The sequence below is a fragment of the Mesoplodon bidens genome (assembly GCF_964165515.1).
Source record: "Mesoplodon bidens genome assembly, chromosome: 17".
Classification (NCBI taxonomy): Eukaryota; Metazoa; Chordata; class Mammalia; order Artiodactyla; family Ziphiidae; genus Mesoplodon; species Mesoplodon bidens.
The window spans coordinates 23,003,382-23,026,047 of record NC_138174.1 but is presented as its reverse complement, the minus strand read 5'-3'; the positions used below and the strand labels follow the sequence as shown (position 1 = coordinate 23,026,047).

The 22,666-nt window shown below is 40.2% G+C and overlaps 1 protein-coding gene across 5 annotated transcripts in view; it reads right to left on the bottom strand.

Annotated features, from left to right (window-relative positions):
• The window catches only part of ENOX1 (ecto-NOX disulfide-thiol exchanger 1), a 332,135-nt gene extending 313,960 nt beyond the window's left edge, over window positions 1–18,175 (bottom strand). For all 5 annotated transcript variants that reach the window (XM_081214793.1, XM_081214789.1, XM_081214791.1 and 2 more), the window contains exon 1: window positions 18,035–18,175. The gene's annotated coding sequence lies outside the window, so the exon portion shown is untranslated. The remainder of the gene's footprint in view (window positions 1–18,034) is intronic.
• Window positions 18,176–22,666: the final 4,491 nt, after the last annotated feature.

Here is a 22,666-nt window from a genome sequence, read left to right as displayed (position 1 = left end):
TCTGTCTTCTCATTTTGCTTAACTTATTGTGCTTGGGGTCTCCTTTTCACAGGCTGCAGGTTCACAGTTCCCATTGTTTTTGGCGTCTGTCCCCAGTGGCTAAGTTTGGTTCACTGGGTTGTGTAGGCTTCCTGGTGGAGGGGACTGGTGTCTGTGTTCTGGTGGGCAGGACCGCATCTGATGGTGTGTTTTGGGGTGCCTGTAACCTTATTATGGTTTTAGTCAGCCTCTCTGCTAATGGGTGTGGTTGTGTTCCTGTCCTGCTAGTTGTTTGGCATAGGATATTCAGCACTGTAGCTTGAGGTCGTTGAGTGGAGCTGGGTCTTAGCATTTAGATGGAGATATCTGGGAGAGCTTTCGCCGTTTGATATTATGTGGAGCTGCCAGCTCTCTGGTGGACCAGTGTCCTGAACTCGGCTCTCCCACCTCAGAGGCACAGGCCTGACATGTGGCTGGAGCACCCAGACCATGTCAGCCCCATGGCCAGGTATGTGCGGAGTTTCTTGCCTTTTGGGAAGTCTGAGGTCTTCTACCAGCGTTCAGTAGGTGTTCTGTAGGAGTTGTTCCACATGTACATGTATTTTTGATGTATTTGTGGGGAGGAAATTGATCTCCACATCTTACTCCTCTGCCATCTTGAAGGTCTCCCTCCTCTAGCCCTCTTATCAACAAATATGCCAAATGAGAACCCAGAGCCATCCTCAGAGCTATCATTACGATGTATACTGATAAAAATCATACCTTTACCATTAGAAAACAGTACTAATAATCTCATACTGTGGATATCAGTACTACCAGAACAAATTCTACTTAAAAACATATGTGAGCTAAGATTGAAAAGCATTTTACTGCTGATTTCAGACATATGGGAAGGCCTAAATAGTACTGTGACACTTGGCAGAGCAGCTAGAGGTAATGTGTGCAAGAATTTCTGGCAGAAATCCTATTTTCTGATGAGTTATACTCAGTTACAAACTAAACTTGGCACACATCTTAGCTTAGTAGAACTCCATCAAATACAACAAAAATAAAGATTAAGGGTGGGGAAAAACCCTATAAACTTGACTTTCAGAAAAGACCAGAGCATTGTTTGCAAGGGAAACAAAAGGAAATTCTCAACACTTACTAATCTTGTTATACAGAAAATTATATTTGGCAAGTGCTAAGATCAATTACAGTCTAATAATTTCCAGTACCTTGAAAGGAATAAATAATTAAAAGGAGCAAGAATTGAACCCAGGAAAGGCTCTGTCACTTCTAGAAATAATTGCTTTTACTCTTCAATTTTTCAAAGTTTCACTTTTTTAGTGGTGTCAACTGGCTTAGCCCACTGTCATGTACAAAAATATAATGGACTAAAAAAACTTTAATTTGTTAGAATAACAAAACAGAATTTGAGAATAGTCTAAACACTGAGACATACAGCTCTTAAAATTTTAAGGGAGTAGACACTTGTTTTAGAGCCCTAAATAATCTGGTAACCTTAAATAGAGACTTTAATTTTAATAACTTTTGGGAATTGGTGCTCTCAGTTAACTCTGATCTTTCATTTGTTTTTAGACCTTTAGTTTTCAATCAGAGGAGATCAAATTTTGAGGTTAAGTGTTTTAGTAGATGAAAGCTGATTACTAGTAACACTAAAATACCTCTAAGTCAAATGACCATGTAACCTCTACAAATATTTATTACTGTAACTTCTACAAATAATTATTTCTTTGTTTATTTATTCAACCATTCACCAAATATTTATTTAGCACATGCTAGGCAAAATGCAAAACAACGGTAAAATCTACTAAAAAGTACAAATATATATCCGTTTGAGGATTTTTGATAGCTCCCATTTTTTGAGGCACCACAATCTAAAAAAACACTTGAGATAGATCTTGAAATATACCTAAATTAAAAAAATAGTATACATTTTTCTAATGTTATTATGAAAGTAAGACACAAAAGGAAGTATTTGATTGGTTAAATGGAAGAGAAAGGCCTCCAAAACTGGCTGACCTCTGAGGTGATGGAGAATAAGAAACTGTGCAAATGTCCTTTAAAAAGTATCTCTGAGGAATACCAATCGAGTCTCAGAGGCTAAAGATTAGAAGTAATCCCTTCTTCCTTCTTTCATTCTCTCTTGTTTTTCTTTGCTCTATTCCTTTGGTCTTTTCTCATTGCTTACACATAAATATACTTGACTTAGATGGAATTAATAAAGCCACATTAGAAACTGCTCACAGAAAATTCAGTGGAAAAGGGACAGAGGCAGATCTAATGGTAATAACAAAACAAAACAGAAAACTTTTTTGATAAGAAGGAAATAAAAGGTTTTCTAGTAGAGTTAAAGAATAACTGTTTCCCAAGTGCCTATTCAATAGCAGGGAGGGTGCTGCACTACCAAACGTTAAACCCACATCTACATGTCTATGTGTCTACTGTGAATGATGAGATGGGTGTAGGAAGGTGGTTGTCCAGAAAAAAAAAAAAAAAAAGACTGGTGAATGTTTCATTATGAGAAGGTAGATACATAAAACAATTAACTACTAAGAATAAGTCATATGTCCATATGTTAACAGATAATGCTAAAAAAAAAACCCCAAAAAAACTGTTGAGGAAAAACAAATTGAAAGGTATAAATTCAGTATGATCTCATCTATGTAAACTTAAAAATAATATCCCATATATATAGACACAGACATAATTAGATACAGATATGTAATGTAATATAATAGGAATGAAATACAAAATCTTATATAAGTTATAGTATCTATGGCGATGGGTAAAGAGAAAGAATGGTAATTTTTTTTCACTTTAAAAAATAGATATCCAAAGCAACTTTAGAAGTATTAACGTTTTAAAATATGGCAGTAGAGATGGTGGCCAAGGTGGTGAGTAGGGAGACCCTGAGCTCACCTCCTCCCATAGCAAAGGAAAATTACAACTGTTTACAGAGCAACTCTCAATGAGAATGATCTGAGGTCTAGCAGAAAAGATCTTCTACAACTGAAGATAAAGGAGGAGCCACAACAAGATCCGTAGGAGGGGTGGAGATGCCGGAGAGTCAAGACCCACATCTCTAGGTAGGTGGCCCACAAATAGGAGTATAATCACAATTGCATGGATTTCCTCCAAGAAGCAAGGAGTCTGAGTGCCACACTGGGCTCTGAAGCCTGGGGGTCTTGCACCAGGAAGATGAGCCCACAGTATTTCTGGCTTTGAAGGCCAGCAGAGCTTGCATTCAGGAAAGCCGGAAGGCTACAGAAAACAGAGACTCTGCTGTTAAAGGGCACATGCAAAATCGCACATATGCAGAGACCCAACGGAGAAGCAATTATTTGAAAGGAGTCTGAGTCAGACACACGTGCTGATCTTGGAGAGCCTCCCAGAGAGGCAAGAGGCAACTGGGACTTACCCTGGTGACAGATACACTGGTGGCAGCAATTTTTAGGAGCTTATTCTACCATGAGAACACTAGTGCTAGCAGGCACCATTTTGGAGTTCTCCCTCTAGTTTATTAGTGCCTAGACCTGGCCCCACTCGCCAACTTTTCAGCATTAGTCCTGGGATGCCCCAGGCCAAGTAGCCAGCCTTGCAGGGACACAGCCCCACCCACAGTCAGGCTAGCACTGGGTCCAGGACTTACTGGGTCATGCAGGCAGCTAACTGGGACATAGGCCCCCCACCGCCCACCAGTGGCCAGCAGCCTCTGTACTAGGCAGGGCCTGGCAACCAACCAGGCTGGAGACCAGTCACATCAACACACAGTAATAAGCCCCACCACAACAGAAGGGCCCATGCAGCCTACATAGGGGAAGGAATACCTAGATCATATAGCTACGGTGAACAGAAGCGAGTGTGCAGCTCGGACCCATCGATGTCTCCTATGTAAGGCCAAATTCCTAGATTGGGAAATGTATCTGATCTACCTAATATATAGAAATAAAAGCAAATAATCAGGCAAAATAAGACAATGGAGGAATATTTTCAAAATGAAGGAACAAGGTAAAATCTCAGAAGGGCTAAGTGAAGCGGAGATAAGCAATCTACCCAATAAAGAGTTCAAGGTGCTTGAGGAACTTGGGAGAAGAATGGCTGAACACAGTGAAAAGTTTAACAAAGACTTAGAAAATATAAAGAAGAAACAAACAGAGCTGAAGAATACAATGACTGCAATAAAAAAGAATCAACAGTAGATTACATGATACAGAGGAAATGATCAGCAAACTGTAAGACAGAGTAGTGGAGATCACTCAAGTTGAACAGAAAAAGAGAAAAGGATTTTAAAAAATGAGGATATGTTAAGAGACCTCTGGGACAACATCAAATATACTAACATTCTCATTATAGGGGTCCCAAAAAGAGAAGAGAGAAAGAAAGGAATACAGAACTTATTTGGAGACATAATATCTGAAAATTTCCCTAACCTGGGAAAGGAAACAGATATCCAAGTCTAGGAAACTCAGAGAATACCAAACAAGATAAGCCCAAAGAGGTCCACACCAAGATATATTAGAATTAAAATGGCAAAAATTACAGATAAAGAGAGAATATTAAAAGCAACAAGATAAAAGCAACTAGTTACATACAAGGGAACCCACAACGGCTATCAGCTGACATTTCAGCAGAAATTCTTCAGGTCAGAAGAGAGTGGCACAATATTTTGAAAGTGATGAAGGGAAAAACCCACAACTAATAATACTTTACTGAGCAAGGCTATAATTCAGATTTGATGGAGAGATAAAGAATTTTACAGACAAGCAAAAGCTAAAGGAGTCCAGGACAACTAAACCAGCCTTACAAGAGATGTTAAAGGAATTTCTCTAAGCAAAAAAGAAAAGAGTACAACTAGAAATATGAAAACTATAAAAGGAAAAATCTCATTGGTAAAAGCAAACATACAATAAAGCTGGAGGAATCAGGCTCCCTGATTTCAAGCTATACTACAAAGATACAGTCATCAAAACAGTATGGTACTGGCACAAAAACATACACATAGATAAATGGAACAGAATAGAGAGCCCAGGAATGAACATACACTTATATGGGCAATTAGTCAATGACAAAGGGGGCAACAACAATACACAATGGGGATAAGACAGCCTCTTCAATAAATGGTGTTGGGAAAACTGGACGCCTATATGCAAAAGAATCAAACTGGACTAACTTCTCACACCATGTACAAAAATAAACTCAAAATTTATTAAAAACTTAAATGACCTGACACCATAAAACTCCTAGAAGAAAACATACGCAGTATACTCTTGACATTGGCCTTGGTAATAACTTTCTGGAAATGTCTCCTTAGGCAAGGGAAACAAAAGCAGAAGTTTAAAAATAGGACTGCATCAAGCTAAAAAGCTTCTGCACAGTGAAGGAAATTACCAACAACAACAACAAAAAAAACGCTAGCTATTGAATGGGAGAAGATATTTGCAAGTGATATGTCTGGTAAGGGGTTAATATCCCAAATATATAAAACTCATACAACTCAACATCAAAAAATGAAACAACTGATTGAAAAATAGGCAGAGAACGTGAACAGACATGTTGTTCAAAGAAGACATATAGATGGCAATGGACACATGAAAAAATGCTCAACATTACTGTCATCAGGGAAATGCAACTTAAAATCACAATGAGATATCACCTCACACCTGTGAGAATGGTTATTATCAAAAAGACAAAAAATAATAAGTGTTGGTGAGGATGTGGAGAAAAAGGAACCCTAGTCAACTGTTGGTGAGAATGTAAATTGGTACAGCCACTATGGAAAACAGTATGGAGGCTCCTCAAAAAATTAAAAATAGAACTACCATACTATCCAGCAATTCCACCTCTGAGCATTATTCTGACAAAAACAAAAACAGTGATTTGAAAAGATACATGTACCCCTATGTTCAATGCAGCACTACTTACAACGGGCAAGGTACGGAAGCAACCTAAGTGTCCATCAATAGATAAATGGATAAAGGTGGTATACAACTCAGTCATAAAAAAGAATGAAATCTTGCCATTTGTGACAACATGGATGGACCTAGAGGGTATTATGCTAAGTGAAATAAGTCAGACACAGTAAGACAAATGCTGTATGGTTTCACGCATATGTGGAATCTAAAAACCAAAACAAATGAACGAACATAAAAGAACAGACTCATAGATACAGAATGTAACAAAGAGGTGGTTACCAGACAGGAAGGGGATTGGGGGATGAGTGCAATAGTTGAGGGAGATTATTAGGTACAAAATTCCAGTTACAAAAAAAAAATGAGTCACAGGGATGAAATGTAAAGCATGGGGGCTATAGATAGCTATACTGTGATATCTTTGTATGGTGACAGATGATAACCAGACATATCATAGTGATCATTTTGTAATGTACAGAAATATTGAATCACTATGTTGTGTACCTGGAACTAACATAGTGATGTAGGTCAATTATACCTCAATTTTTAAAAATGTGTAAACATTAGGAGGAAATGCATAAAAATGCTAATAATGAAGGTTCTCTCGGGGGGGGGTGTTATGGGTGATTTCTAATTTTTCCTTTATGTTTTTATGTATTTCTATTTGTCTGCAATGAACATGTATGTTTTGCTTCTAAAATTAGAAAGAAAACAATAAATGTCACTAAAAATGAAAATCTTAAAATAAATACGGCAGTAGGTACGTCTATTATTTTCTGTAGGCTTAAACTACTTCATAATAAAATTTAATATATTTTAAAATTTTGTTGTTTAAAAGAAGAATGCTGTAGAAATTTAGGCAATTAGAAGGAGCTAGTCCAGTAAGTCCAATTTTCTTACTTTTGAGCCCAGAATATACAAGGCTGATTATTTTCCATTTTTAGCAAGAGGAACAATGGAGAGTTAACGTAGAAGAAGAAACTGTCCTTGATATGATGAATCATGGGCACTTTTGGCAAATGGATGGTCATTTCTAGAAGGAAGTGAATTATCTGAACATAATTATATTGAATCCTCTAGTTTTAAAAGAGTGTTTCAACTCACACACTATCCACGTAGGTTACTCTTTTTCTTCCTTACGGGGTGTGAATGTGAAGCTTTAGGGGCACAGTCAATGGATGCTACATTTTCATTGCTGCTAAAAATGTGTAATTAGAGTCTGGATTTTGAAATAACAATTTGTACACGTAAAGTACTGACTAGCTGTGCAAGACCACAATTGACTTTTTATTTTTTATTTTTATTATTATTTTTTTTTGCGGTATACGGGCCTCTCACTGCCGCGGCCTCTCCCGTTGCGGAGCGCAGGCTCCAGACGCGCAGGCCCAGCGGCCATGGCCCACGGGCCCAGCTGCTCCGCGGCATGTGGGATCCTCCCAGACTGGGGCACGAACCCGCGTCCCCTGCATCGGCAGGCGGACTCCCAACCACTGCGCCACCAGGGAAGCCCCGACTTTTTATTTTTAAACTCCTCACAAAACTTCCTCTTGATTCAAAATTGCCATCAGACATCTTCTAATGTAATTAGAAAGGAAGCCACAAACATCTTAACTTTGGATCATATGTAATTTTTAGAATTAATAGCAAGATCCAGAGAGTTCTGTTTGTTTGTTTTTAAATCAGAGTGGTAAATAAGTCTGAAACATTTCACTAGTGAGGCAAGACTCACTTGAGATATATTGTTAAACCTGAGGGGTGAAAATACATCACAGACACAAGTGGTATTACACAGCACACATTTTTCTGAAAACGTAGCCTCTGTGCATGAGGATTAGATATATACCCACAATAAGAGAGCATATTGGCCTATAATTTTCAACATACATCCTTGGAATTTGGGCTTCAAGATGGCGGAAGAGTAAGACGCGGAGATCACCTTCCTCCCCACAGATACACCAGAAATACAGCTACACGTGGAACAACTCCTACAGAACACCTACTGAACGCTGGCAGAAGACCCCAGACCTCCCAAAAGGCAAGAAACTCCCCACATACCTGGGTAGGGCAAAGCGGAGAGATTCCCGCACAGAGGATCGGTGCCGAGCGGCACTCACCAGCCCGAGAGGCTTGTCTGCTCGCCCACCAGGGCGGGCGGCGCTGGAAGCTGAGGCTCGGGCTTCTGTCAGAGCGCAGGGAGAGGACTGGGGCTGGCGGCGAGAACTCAGCTGGAAGGGGGCTAATGTGCCACAGCTAGCCGGCAGGGAGTCCAGGAAAACTCTGGAGCTGCCGAAGAGGCAAGAGACTTTTTCTTCCCTCTTGGTTTCCTGGTGCGCGAGGAGAGGGGATTAAGAGCGCTGCTTAAAGGAGTTCCACAGACGGGCGCGAGTCACGACTGAAAGCGCGGAGCCCAGTGACGGGCGTGGGACGCTGGGGCTGCTGCTGCCGCCGCCAAGAAGCCTGTGTGCGAGCGCAGGTCACTGTCCACACCGCCCTTCGGGGAGCCTGTGCAGCCCGCCACTGCCGGGGTCCCGGGATCCAGGGGCGGCTTCCCTGGGAGAACGCACGGCGCGCCTCGGGCTGGTGCAACGTCACGCCGAACTCTACCGCTGCAGGCTCGCCCCGCACTCCGTGCCCCTCCCTCCCGCCCGGCCTGAGTGAGCCAGAGTCCCCGAAGAGGCTGCTCCTTTAACCCTGTCCTGTCTGAGCGAAGAACAGACGCCCTCCGGCGACCTACATGCAGAGGCGGGGCCAAATCCAAAGCTGAGACCCAGGAGCTGTGAGAACAAAGAAGAGAAAGGGAAACCTCTCCCAGCAGCCTCAGAAGCAGCGGATTAAAGCTCCACAATCAACTTGATGTACCCTGCATCTGTGGAATACATGAATAGACAACAAATCATCCCAAATTGAGGAGGCAGGAGTCAGTGCTGTGCCTCTGAGGTGGGAGAGCCAACTTCAGGACACTGGTCCACAAGAGACCTCCCAGCTCCACATAATATCAAACGGCGAAAATCTTCCAGAGATCTCCATCTCAACACCAGCACCCAGCTTCACTCAACGACCAGCAAGCTACAGTGCTGGACACCCTATGCCAAACAACTAGCAAGACAGAAACACAACGCCACCCATTAGCAGAGAGGTGGCCTAAAATCATAAAAAGTCCGCAGACACCCCAAAACACACCACCAGACGTGGACCTGCCCACCAGAAAGACAAGATCCAGCCTCATTCACCAGAACACAGGCACTAGTACCTTCCACCAGGAAGCCTACACAACCCACTAAACCAACCTTAGCCACTGGGGACAGACACCAAAAACAACGGGAACTACAAACCTGCAGCCTGCAAAAAGGAGACCCCAAACACAGTAACATAAGCAAAATGAGAAGACAGAAGAACACACAGCAGGAGAAGGAACAAGATAAAAACCCACCAGACCTAACAAATGAAGAGGTAATAGGCAGTCTACCTGAAAAAGAATTCAGAATAATGATGGTAAAGATGATCCAAGATTCTATTTCCCAGATCCAAAATCTTGGAAATAGAATAGACAAAATGCAAGAAACAGTTAACAAGGACCTAGAAGAACTAAAGATGAATCAAGCATCGATTAAAAACACAATACATGAAAAGAAAAATACTCTAGATGGGATCAATAGCAGAATAACTGAGGCAGAAGAACGGATAAGTGAGGTGGAAGATAAAATAGTGGAAATAACTGCTGCAGAGCAAAATAAAGAAAAAAGAATGAAAAGAACAGAGGACAGTCTCAGAGACCTCTGGGACAACATTAAACGCACCAACATTCGAATTATAGGGGTTCCAGAAGAAGAAGAGAAAAAGAAAGGGACTGAGAAAATATTTGAAGAGATTATAGTTGAAAACTTCCCTAATATGGGAAAGGAAATAGTTAATCAAGTCCAGGAGGCACAGAGAGTCCCATACAGAATAAATCCAAGGAGAAATAGGCCAAGACACATATTAATCAAACTGTCAAAAAGTAAACACAAAGAAATCATATTAAAAGCAGCAAGGCAAAAACAACAAATAACACACAAGGGAATCCCCATCAGGATAACAGCTGATCTCTCAGCAGAAACTCTACAAGCCAGAAGGGAGTGGCAGGACATAATTAAAGTGATGAAAGAGAAAAACCTGCAACCAAGATTACTCTACCCAGCAAGGATCTCATTCAGATTTGATGGAGAAATTAAAACGTTTACAGACAAGCAAAAGCTGAGAGAGTTCAGCACCACCAAACCAGCTTTACAACAAATGCTAAAGGAACTTCTCTAGGCAAGAAACACAACAGAAGTAAAAGACCTACAATAACGAACCCAAAACAATTAAGGAAATGGGAATAGGAACATACATATCGATAATTACCTTAAATGTAAATGGACTAAATGCTCCCACCAAAAGACACAGATTGGCTGAATGGATACAAAAACAAGACCCATATATATGCTGTCTACAAGAGACCCACTTCAGACCTAGAGACACATACAGACTGAAAGTAAGGGGATGGGAAAAGATATTCCATGCAAATGGAAACCAAAAGAAAGCTGGAGTAGCAATTCTCATATCAGACAAAATAGACTTTAAAATAAAGACTACTAGAAGAGACAAAGAAGGACACTACATAATGATCAAGGGATCGATCCAAGAAGAAGATAAAACAATTGTAAATATTTATGCACCCAACACAGGAACACCTCAATACATAAGGCAAATACTAACAGCCATAAAAAGAGAAATCGACAGTAACACAATCATAGTAGGGGACTTTAACACCCCACTTTCACCAATGGACAGATCATCCAAAATGAAAATAAATAAGGAAACACAAGCTTTAAATGATACATTAAACAAGATGGACTTAATTGATGTTTATAGGACATTCCATCCAAAAAAAACAGAATACACATTTTTCTCAAGTGCTCATGGAACATTCTCCAGGATAGATCATATCTTGGGTCACAAATCAAGCCTTGGTAAATTTAAGAAAATTGAAATTGTATCAACTATCTTTTCTGACCACAATGCTATGAGACTAGATATCAATTACAGGAAAAGAGCTGTAAAATATACAAACACATGGAGGCTAAACAATACACTACTTAATAACGAAGTGATCACTGAAGAAATCAAAGAGGAAATTAAAAAATACCTAGAAACAAATGACAATGGAGACACGACGACCCAAAACCTATGGGATGCAGCAAAAGCAGTTCTAAGAGGGAAGTTTATAGCAATACAATCCCACCTTAAGAAACAGGAAACATCTCAAATAAACAACCTAACCTTGCACCTAAAGCAATTAGAGAAAGAAGAACAAAAACATCCCAAAGTTAGCAGAAGGAAAGAAATCATAAAAATCAGATCAGAAATAAATGAAAAAGAAATGAAGGAAAGGATAGCAAAGATCAATAAAACTAAAAGCTGGTTCTTTGAGAAGATAAACAAAATTGATAAACCATTAGCCAGACTCATCAAGAAAAGAAGGGAGAAGACTCAAATCAATAGAATTAGAAACGAAAAAGGAGAAGTAACAACTGACACTGCAGAAATACAAAAGATCATGAGAGATTACTATAAGCAACTCTATGCCCATAAAATGGACAATCTGGAAGAGATGGACAAATTCTTAGAAATGCACAACCTGCCAAGACTGAATCAGGAAGAAATAGAATATATGAATAGACCAATCACAAGCCCTGAAATTGAAACTGTGATTAAAAATCTTCCATCAAACAAAAGCCCAGGACCAGATGGCTTCACAGGCGAATTCTATCAAACATTTAGAGAAGAGCTAACACCCATCCTTCTCAAACTCTTCCAAACAATATGAGAGGAAGGAACACTCCCAAACTCATTCTACGAGGCCACCATCACCTTGATACCAAAACCAGGCAAGGATGTCACAAAGAAAGAAAACTACAGGCCAATATCACTGATGAACATAGATGCAAAAATCCTCAACAAAATACTAGCAAACAGAATCCAACAGCACATTAAAAGGATCATACACCATGATCAAGTGGGGTTTATTCCAGGAATGCAAGGATTCTTCAATATACGTAAATCAATCAATGTGATACACCATATTAACAACTTGAAGGAGAAAAACCATATGATCATCTCAATAGATGCAGAGAAAGCTTTCGACAAAATTCAACACCCATTTATGATAAAAACCCTGCAGAAAGTAGGCATAGAGGGAACTTTCCTCAACATAATAAAGGCCATATATGACAAACCCACAGCCAACATTGTCCTCAATGGTGAAAAACTGAAACCATTTCCACTAAGATCAGGAACAAGACAAGGCTGCCCACTCTCACCACTCTTATTCAACATAGTTTTGGAAGTTTTAGCCACAGCAATCAGAGAAGAAAAGGAAATAAAAGGAATCCAAATTGGAAAAGAAGAAGTAAAGCTGTCACTGTTTGCAGATGACATGATACTATACATAGAGAATCCTAAAGATGCTACCGAAAAACTACTAGAGCTAATCAATGAATTTGGTAAAGTAGCAGGATACAAAATTAATGTACAGAAATCTCTGGCATTCCTGTACACTAATGATGAAAAATCTGAAAATGAAATCAAGAAAACACTCCCATTTACCACTGCAACAAAAAGAATAAAATATATAGGAATAAACCGACCTAAGGAGACAAAAGACCTGTATGCAGAAAACTATAAGACACTGATGAAAGAAATTAAAGATGATACAAATAGATGGAGAGATATACCATGCTCCTGGATTGGAAGAATCAATATTGTGAAAATGACTCTACTACCCAAAGCAATCTACAGATTCAATGCAATCCCTATCAAACTATCACTGGCATTTTTCACAGAAGTAGAACAAAAAATTTCAAAATTTGTTTGGAAAAACAAAAGACCCCGAATAGCCCAAGCAATCTTGAGAACGAAAAACGGAGCTGGAGGAATCAGGCTCCCTGACTTCAGACTATAGTACAAAGCTACAGTCATCAAGACAGTATGGTACTGGCACAAAAACAGAAAGATAGATCAGTGGAACAGGATAGAAAGCCCAGAGATAAACCCACGCACATATGGCCACCTTATCTTTGATAAAGGAGGCAGGAATGTACAGTGGAGAAAGGACAGCCTCTTCAATAAGTGGTGCTGGGAAAACTGGACAGGGACATGTAAAAGTTTGAGATTAGATCATTCCCTAACACCATACACAAAAATAAGCTCAAAATGGATTAAAGACTTAAATGTAAGGCCAGAAACTATCAAACTCTTAGAGGAAAACATAGGTAGAACACTCTATGACATAAATCACAGCAAGATCCTTTTGGACCCACCTCCTAGAGAAATGGAAATAAAAACAAAGATAAACAAATGGGACCTAATGAAACTTCAAAGCTTTTGCACAGCAAAGGAAACCATAAACAAGACCAAAAGACAACCCTCAGAATGGGAGAAAATATTTGCAAATGAAGCAACTGACAAAGGATTAATCTCTAAAATTTATAAACAGCTCATGCACCTCAATAGCAAAAAAACAAACAACCCAATCCAAAAATGGGCAGAAGACTTAAATAGGCATTTCTCCAAAGAAGATATACAGACTGCCAACAAACACATGAAAGAATGCTCAACATCATTAATCATTAGAGAAATGCAAATCAAAACTACAATGAGATATCATCTCACACCAGTCAGAATGGCCATCATCGAGAAATCTAGAAACAATAAATACTGGAGAGGGTGTGGAGAAAAGGGAACACTCTTGCACTGCTGGTGGGAATGTGAATTGGTACAGCCACTATGGAGAACAGTATGGAGGTTCCTTAAAAAACTAAAAATAGAACTACCATATGACCCAGCAATCCCACTACTAGGCATATACCCTGAGAAAACCATAATTCCAAAAGAGACATGTACCAAAATGTTCATTGCAGCTCTATTCACAATAGCCCGAAGCTGGAAACAACCTAAGTGTCCATCATCGGATGAATGGATAAAGAAGATGTGGCACATATATACAATGGAATATTACTCAGCCATAAAAAGAAACAAAATTGAGCTATTTGTAATGAGGTGGATAGACCTAGAGTCTGTCATACAGAGTGAAGTAAGTCAGAAAGAGAAAGACAAATACCGTATGCTAACACATATATACGGAATTTTAAAAAAAAAATGTCATGAAGAACCTAGGGGTAAAACGGGAATAAAGACACAGACCTACTTGAGAATGGACTTGTGGATATGGGGAGGGGGAAGGGTAAGCTGTGACAAAGCGAAAGAGAGGCATGGACATATATACACTACCAAACGTAAGGTAGATAGATAGTGGGAAGCAGCCGCAGAGCACAGGGAGATCAGCTCAGTGCTTTGTGACCGCCTGGAGGGGTGGGATGGGGAGGGTGGGAGGGAGGGAGATGCATGAGGGAAGGGATGTGGGAACAGATGTATATGTATGACTGATTCACTTTGTTATAAAGCAGAAACCAATAAAAAAAATAAAATTAAAAAAAAAAACATACATCCTTGTATTTTTTATTGTATGCTATTTTTCAACTGGTAGAGGAACATGGTCTTATAAAGCTAATATTTATTCTTCCATGTTTATAGAACTAGTAGAGTACTTCAGGAAGTGAGAAACTCTGAGAAGTCACATATAACTTGGTGTCCTGTGCACCAAAGAAGAGAGGACAGACAGGAAAGTCACCATGTTTGAAAAATTGGGCTCAGGAACCCAGTTATAAAGCTTTAAATAATTAAACAACACAAGGTAAGGGAGGCCTTTGATGTTATTTCTATCTCCATAAACGTAGTCTATTTATAGACGATAAATCTTATCATGTAGGATTCTTCATTTTACTAGAGAGCAAAGAAAAAGAGTCCTTTAGTTTAGTTCCCACGTGCAACTCTGTAGTAGCTGTGTGTATTTCGTTCACGCTAAGGAGGAAAGTGTAATCCACTGTAACAACCAAGATACCCCTACTTATAATTGTGTCTTTAAATCATGAATTCTTCTCATTTTCTTATTAAGTAAACTCTGTACTAGGAAATTCAATGATTCCTTATGTTAAGTCCAAAGAAAACAGCAGTGAATGAGAATTTGTTTTTCTATGGAAAGACTGTGCCTGTATTATGGTAAATGTCTCAAGAGATCACACCCCTTAACAAAGCTTTTGTGGGAGAAATTTCCTGAAGCTCACTGTTTCTGTGTCCTTTCCTTTTTTTTTTTTTTTTGCGGTACGCAGGCCTCTCACTGTTGTGGTCTCTCCCATTGCGGAGCACAGGCTCCGGACGCGCAGGCCCAGCGGCCATGGCTCACGGGCCCAGCCGCTCCGCGGCATGTGGGATCTTCCTGGACCGGGGCATGAACCCGTGTTCCCTGCATCAGCAGGCGGATTCTCAACCACTGCGCCACCAGGGAAGCCCTGTCCTTTCCTTTTAATGGATAGCCTTACTTGAGTTATTGGAAGAATCCAGAGAAATAAAAGGCATCAAGTCATTTCCTCATTCTCTGCAGACGTGAAGAATGGAGGGCAGGAATGGGGGCAGCTGCCAAAGGATAAGTGAGGGACAAGGCAGAAATGTGGATGGAGGGTGGGTGAGGGATATTGGGGCTGACGCAAGAGAGAGTTTCAGCTGCAGTGAAGGGCCCTTTGAGCTACCCGCAAAGTGATTCCTGAACTACCGAGGAAGCCTGTGACACGGAGCAGAGAGCTGACACTGGGGTGCATGATACAAAGCAAGTGAAAAACGACTCCTTTGCTACTGACCTGTTCTAGTCTTCCCTTGGATTTCAGATGCCCTACCCCCCTTCCTTTCTCAGTGACTGAGCTGACGATACCTCTGCACCACCAGCCCCACTATTTCCTCTGGGGTCCGAGCCCTGTCTTTTCTGTAAGTCCCCAGAGCTGTCCACTCTCTCCTGTTTCCCTGCACTGAGTTCTGATGTTATCTTCTGAAAGTATTCTGTTCCTTCTCTCCATGTTCCCATATCAAACAACAGTGATCTCCCCTAAACACCAAACCAGAAATTCTGGTTCTCCAAAAGAGTATCCATATACGCACGTTGGTGTGTTTCTAGACAGCTGAAAAGCCAGTGTAGACCCAGAACTGAAGAATGACGGGGGAAGAGAATGGCACCCAGAGTTAAAAACTGGGGTCCAGGCCCGGCCCCTCCATTTGCTCAACTCTGCCCATTTCAACATGCTCAACTCTCACCGGCGACTCTCTGGGCTGGGCAATCCGGGTCCTCCCCTGCAGGGACAGGCAAAGGAGGTTTGAACTTGGTTATCACGTCAACTGGGGACTGGGTGGCGGGGTGCTGCTGGTCTTTAGTTCCTTGAAGGCAGGGCTACTACCCTTTCTATTGATAAAATCCATGGGCTGATCTTGCATCACAAAGAAGTATCCCCCTGAAAATGTCAATAGTGGCCCCGCTGAGAAACAACAATAGATGATTGTTCATGTTCCTGCAACCTGTCTGTATTCTCAAAGTTAACTGGAATGTAGAGAACTTAAAGGACTCAGAACAAAACTGTGGGGATAAATAAATTTGTGGACTGTACAATTTCACAGGAAAATTTCAGAGAAATGGGTTTCTCTCTCCTGAAGAGAAAAAGGATGACTTGAGACTTAAGTCTATGATGATACAGGGGGACTCTGACCAATACATTCTGTCTCCATAACAGAAGAAATAAAGTGCCATGCGAGGAGGTTGGAAAACACTTAGGCTTTCTAGACACTGAGGTTTCTAAGAAAGGAGAATCCATATTAGGATTCAAAAGGAAAGTGGATACCTAGGTATAACGGCCTGAAAACAAATAGTTTCTCATGGGTTTCAGACCGTTCAAGTGGGATCTTATTTGCAGACTAGGGAAGAACATTTAGGTAACTTCTCAAGTCCTTTCTAGCATCTCTTTTTCCGTCAGACACTTGTTACACCTCTGCATATCATAACATCCTACCAAGCTGACAGACTGGAGAGTTAAAGATGGAGACACAACCTCCCATCCGTCCTCTCCCCCAATATGTACCACATGCCTCACCCTTCAAAGTGAATCAATCATGGGGCCCAGCAATGAAGGGTGCAGTGGGAAAACTGGAATCTAGCCCAGCACTGCAGTGAAATCTACTTTGATTTCTCAGTAAGAGAAGTAAGAGAAATTAAAAGAAAAAACCCAGAGTAGAGGGCCATTACAGGAGAAAACATTTGTCACCGTGGACAGAATAAAAGTCCAACCGAAGGAAATAAAAGTCTGTGGGAAAAGACATGTCATTCTAGGGAAAGTACCCTGTTCCTTCTCCCTTGCTCTTCACTTAGTTTTTATCCACTCAGTGAGCCAAGCTTTATCTGCTCTCTTGCTCATTCTTCCATCTATGAAAGATGGGTGGATTAATTTCAGCCTTTAGGTAGGTCTTTGTCAGAAAGTACTTTCAGAATAAAAGTGGTTTACTTGGTACCATCTCAGAAGCAGAACACGCACTTCCAAAATAAAATGCTTGCTTTGCTAGCAAGCTCTGTCTTTAACTGAGCAACAATACCGTTAGTGATTTTTCGAGTTGTTAACGCACACACATTAAACAACCACCACCATCACCCTGTTCTATCCTAATAAATCATAGGGTGAGGACCCCTTGGCAGAGCTAAATGAAAACATGCTGGCTACTGAGATTTTATAATTTGAAAAATGTCATAATGATAACACTGGTTGATATTGACAAATGCAGTTTTGATTTTCAATGTTTCAAAATATAATTTATCAGCGAGGTCTTAGCTACTTGAAAGTACTTAATAAAATCTGATATATGTAGACACTCAATATAAATGTACTGGATCTATTCAGTTAGAATTTATGAACACAGAAATAAAACTTGTTTAATTAAGCCAACGTGGGGGATATTTTATTTCTAATATCCTTGTAACATCCCACAGAGTATCTAATAATAAGTATGAGAAGGATCACATCAAATTTCTTCTCATTTATATCCATCTCCCAATGAAATCAAAGGATTACAATCGGTGCATAACCTACTTCCACAGTTCTTATTGCAATAGGGTATGACTATTACCCATTTAAAAAATATCCCTCAAAATTAATAATAACTTCAGTGAGACAAATGGAAAAATTAACACAAACCTTAAGACCTCCAGCAGATCAGAAGACAAATGTGTTCTCTGGGAACTTGACTGAAACAAGGTATTCACACAACTCTTTTAAATGGAAGCTGTTCACAAAGGAAGTCCCATGGAAGACACGGTAGCTCTGACATGCCAGATGCTTCTGGAAGGAGAAAAAAAGCACACCATTAGGCTGTGTCCAAAGTACCATGACTGCCAGTAGCAGCCACTGTGGTCAGAAAGTGCTGTAGTAGCACCTACCGCTATAATTAAGATAACAGTATTAACTGCTATTACTTTTGTACCCCCAGATCTTCTTACTCATAAATGACAGGGTGGATAACCTTTCAGCATTGTGTTTAGAAACTTCTAAAGGCCAGCAGTATTTTATAACTATGTAAACTCTGCTTTTCCCCCTTATTTAACCAGACAAGCGTTGAAGGATGGTGCTCAGGTATGAGCATGAAGGCGGGAACACTACTTTTCATTGAGAACCCACCAGCTGTGAGGCACTGGGCACAGATTCTTTAATCTGAACAATGGCCCTGCAATTAGAGGGCACTGGCCCCCTTTTCCAGATAAGAAAGCTAAGGCACAGATTCCTGAAGTCAGGTTTACAGCCCAGGCATCAAGGCCTAAAAGGCCTCAGGGCTGACTCTTCCCCTCATTTCACTCTGTGGCCTGTGTGATTTAGAGAAATATTTCACTTGGTGCAGCCACTATGGAGAACAGTAAGAAGCTTCCTTCAAAAACTACAAATAAAGTTACCATATGATGCAGCAATCCCACTCCTGGGCATGTATCCAGAAAATAAGGAAACTCTAATTCAAAAAGATACGTGCACCCCCAATGTTCATAGCAGCACTATTTACAATAGCCAGGATATGGAAGCAACCTAAGTGTCCCTGGACAGATAAATGGATAAAAAGATGTGGCACATATATACTATGGAATATTACTCAGCCATAAAAAAGAATGAAATAAAGCCATTTGCAGCAACATGGATGGACCTAGAAATTATCATCCAAAGTGAAGTCAGTCAGACAGAGAAAGACAAATATCATATGATATCACTTATATGTGGAATCTAAAAAAAATGATACAAAAGAACTCATTTACAAAACAGAAATAGACTCACAGACATAGAAAACAAACCTATGGTTACCAAAGGGGTGGGGGAGGGATAAATTAGGAGTATAGGATCAACAGATACACACTACTATACATAAAATAGATAAACAACAAGGACCTACGCTATCGTACAGGGAACTATATTCAATATCTTGTAATAACCTACAATGGAAAAGAATCTGAAGAAGTATATATACAACTGAATCACTTTGCTCAACACCAGAAACTAACACATCATTGTAAATCAACTACACTTCAATAAAAAAAATATTTCATAAACAGAAATATTATTGACAAGAGAACAGGTAATGCTGCAATATACTAACGTAACTCACATACTACTAAATTGATCAAGAAAATTCCTCTCCTCGTTTGCTTTAGTTTTATATCAGACATTGTCTTATTGAGTCAGGCCCCACAGAAATACAGACAGCCAACTTTAAGCAGTGCACTTCCTCTCCCACCTTCCTCCTTATGCAAAGAGAGCTCTTTGGAAACCCAGTGGTGCCCATGGGTTGCGGGGCAGGTTTGTGTGCTGTGTGACATCAAGGAGATAGCAATGCAAATGGCCCATCTTCCTCTGATGCCTCCACGTGACCCACAGTGCCTCATCGTCCCAGTGAAAGAGAACATCACCTTTCCCTAAGGGGAATTGCATCCCTGATGCAACCAGGAATAGAGCCTGCGTCTTCTGAGGATGTCTCTGAGTGATAGGACTGCATCTCCTCGTAGCTATATCCATCTTAACGGCTAAGGGGTGGCTGACAAGTCTCGGCAGGGCTCCATCTAGATTTCCGTTCTTATTTTTAGTCAAAAATCTACATGTTTTGGGTTGTTCCATTGCCAACAGCTTACTCTCCACCAGCTGTCTCAGCACCCACTCTTACAGTATGTTTCAGGGTCACTGCCCACCAATCAATCACTTCAAAATTCCCCTCAAAGGGCCAGCTTTTAATGCCATAGCCTTCTGTATGAGCCTTGGAACTTCTAGGTCATAACTACACTATACTTGGGAAGCTCCTCGGAAAGGCTAGAGAAGGATAAAGCAGGAAAGTCACATGTAACTTTAAAAAATTTTTATTTTAATTTAGGCAACAAAAGCTTAAGGCATGAAAAAAGAAACAAGGAAGAACAACTGATAGAGTTTTCAGAGCTCTGCAGAACTGGAGCCTAGGATTATTACGTGGGGAGAGAAAAAAAAGAGAACAGAGCCAAACAGAGCCAGTTTATCTTTGCATAAAAGAAGGAAGAAGAGCTTGACAAAGAACAGGGAATGAAAATATCTGGACCATGGACTCTAACCTAAATGATGGGAATACAAAATGAATAGAAACTCTTCTTTTCTTTTTTTTTAAATAAATTTATTTATTTTATTTATTTATTTTTGGCTGTGTTGGGTCTTCGTTATTGGGCGTGGGCTTTCTCCAGTTGCGGCGAACGGGGGCCACTCTCCGCTGTGGTGCACGGGCCCCCCCACTGCGGCGGCCTCTCCCGTTGCGGAGCACGGGCTCCAGGAGCGTGGGCTCCAGAAGTTGTGGCTCGCGGGCTCTAGAGCGCAGGCTCAGCAGTTGTGGCGCACGGGCTTAGTTGCCCCGCAGCATGTGGGATCCTCCCGGACCACGGCTCAAACCCGTGTCCCCCGCATTGGCAGGCAGACTCCCAACCACCGTGCCACCAAGGAAGCCAGAAACTCTTCTTAAAATCTCATATACTAGCTTTCTGATTTCCTCACATCCCTTAAAAACAAAGTTTCAGGTGGTATGCCTAAATGTGTAGACCCTGTTTCCCATAAAACCTCGACGGCAATTTCCAAACATTCACTCAACCGCTATTTACTGCACACTTCTTTTATGCATACTTCTTTTATTTTTTAAATTTTAATTGAAATATAGTTGATTTATAATGTTGTGTTAGTTTCAGATGTATAGCAACATGATTCAATTATACATATATGTATATAAATATATATATTCCTTTTTACATTCTCTTCCATTATAGGTTATTATAAGATATTGAGTATAGTTCCCTGTGCTATACAGTGGGTCCTTGTTAGTTATCTATTTTATATATAGTAGTGTATGTATTTTAATCCTAAACTCCTAATTTATCCCTCTCCCCCTTTCCTCTTTGGTAACCATAAATTTGTTTTCTATGTCTGTGAGTCTATTTCTGTTTTAAAAATAAGTTCATTTGTATCCTTTTTTTAGATTCCACATATAAGTGATATCATATGATATTTGTCTTTCTCTAAGCCAGATGGAGAAAGACAAATATCATAGTGCATACTTCTGAGTCAGTCAGTATGTCAGAAAATTCCAGGAATACTGATAAAAGCAAGATAGCCTTTCCCTCAAGCATGTTACTGCTTTGGAAGTGGATGCAACTTGGACGTCAAAAATTATGAGAAGGTGGTACTAATACGTGTTTGAAGGAATGGGGTCTGGACCAGACTGCCTGGGGTTGTTCTTGCTTCATCACTTAGTAGCTGTATGATCTTGGGCAAGGTATTTAAACTCTTTAACCTTGGCTTCCTCATCTGCAAAATGCAGAAATGATATACTTCCCACGTAGGCTGCTGTGAGCATTAAGTAAGATACCCTGTACAAACTGCCTGGCACAATAAGGGGTGCATGGTAAGAGCTCATCAATTGTTAGGAAGGAGTGGTAGTGCTGTTATATAACAGAGCATGATGATGTCAGTCAGGGAAAACGTGCTCTGAAACTTTGAAAGGGCTGGTGATCCTCTTTCTCAGGGATGAGGGGAATCTAGAAGGCTTCAGTAAGGAAGGTAGCATTCAAGATCAACCATAACTAAACACACCCAAATAATTATGCTTTCACAGAAATCCTCTAATGATAATTGAAAAGCTAGAAAATGAGCTACTTTAGAAAAAAAAATAGGTCCATGAAATTAGACATTATTTTCCAGGATCTGGTGTGAAAGTAGATATCTACCATAACGACATAGCCAGGGAACAATCCAAAGAAGAAAATCTATGTATTGCTACCAAGAAAGATACAATATCCCACTGGGTCCTGTTCTATTCAACTGTAATCCAAAATGACACCAGGGCTTTTTAATGGAATTGGCAAGCTCTGAGCATACCATTTTTAAACTTAGCCTCAAATTTAAGTCACAGGGCTTGGGACTCAAATCTCCAACATGACCTTTACAGGGTATTGTTCAAGGAAACATGCCTGTCACTGCACAGAGAAACTATATGCCCTTTTATCCTAGAAAGTATGATGAAAAGATGCACTATATTGTTATAAGCACAGAGCCACAAAAGGATTCCGGCTTGATTCTCCAGAAGCAATGAAAACAAAGACTCTATCATTCTATCATGTAGAAATGCTGTCTTATTGCATTAATGAGCATTCCTATTTCCCCCATATTCTGGACTTTATTTAATTCAAAAGAAGCTTGGCAGGAATCTCATCATTTATGGATTTAAAATATAATGCCTCTGACTAAATCCCTCTTTCAAGGGCTTACTGAGCCACGCTACTTGTCTTTGTC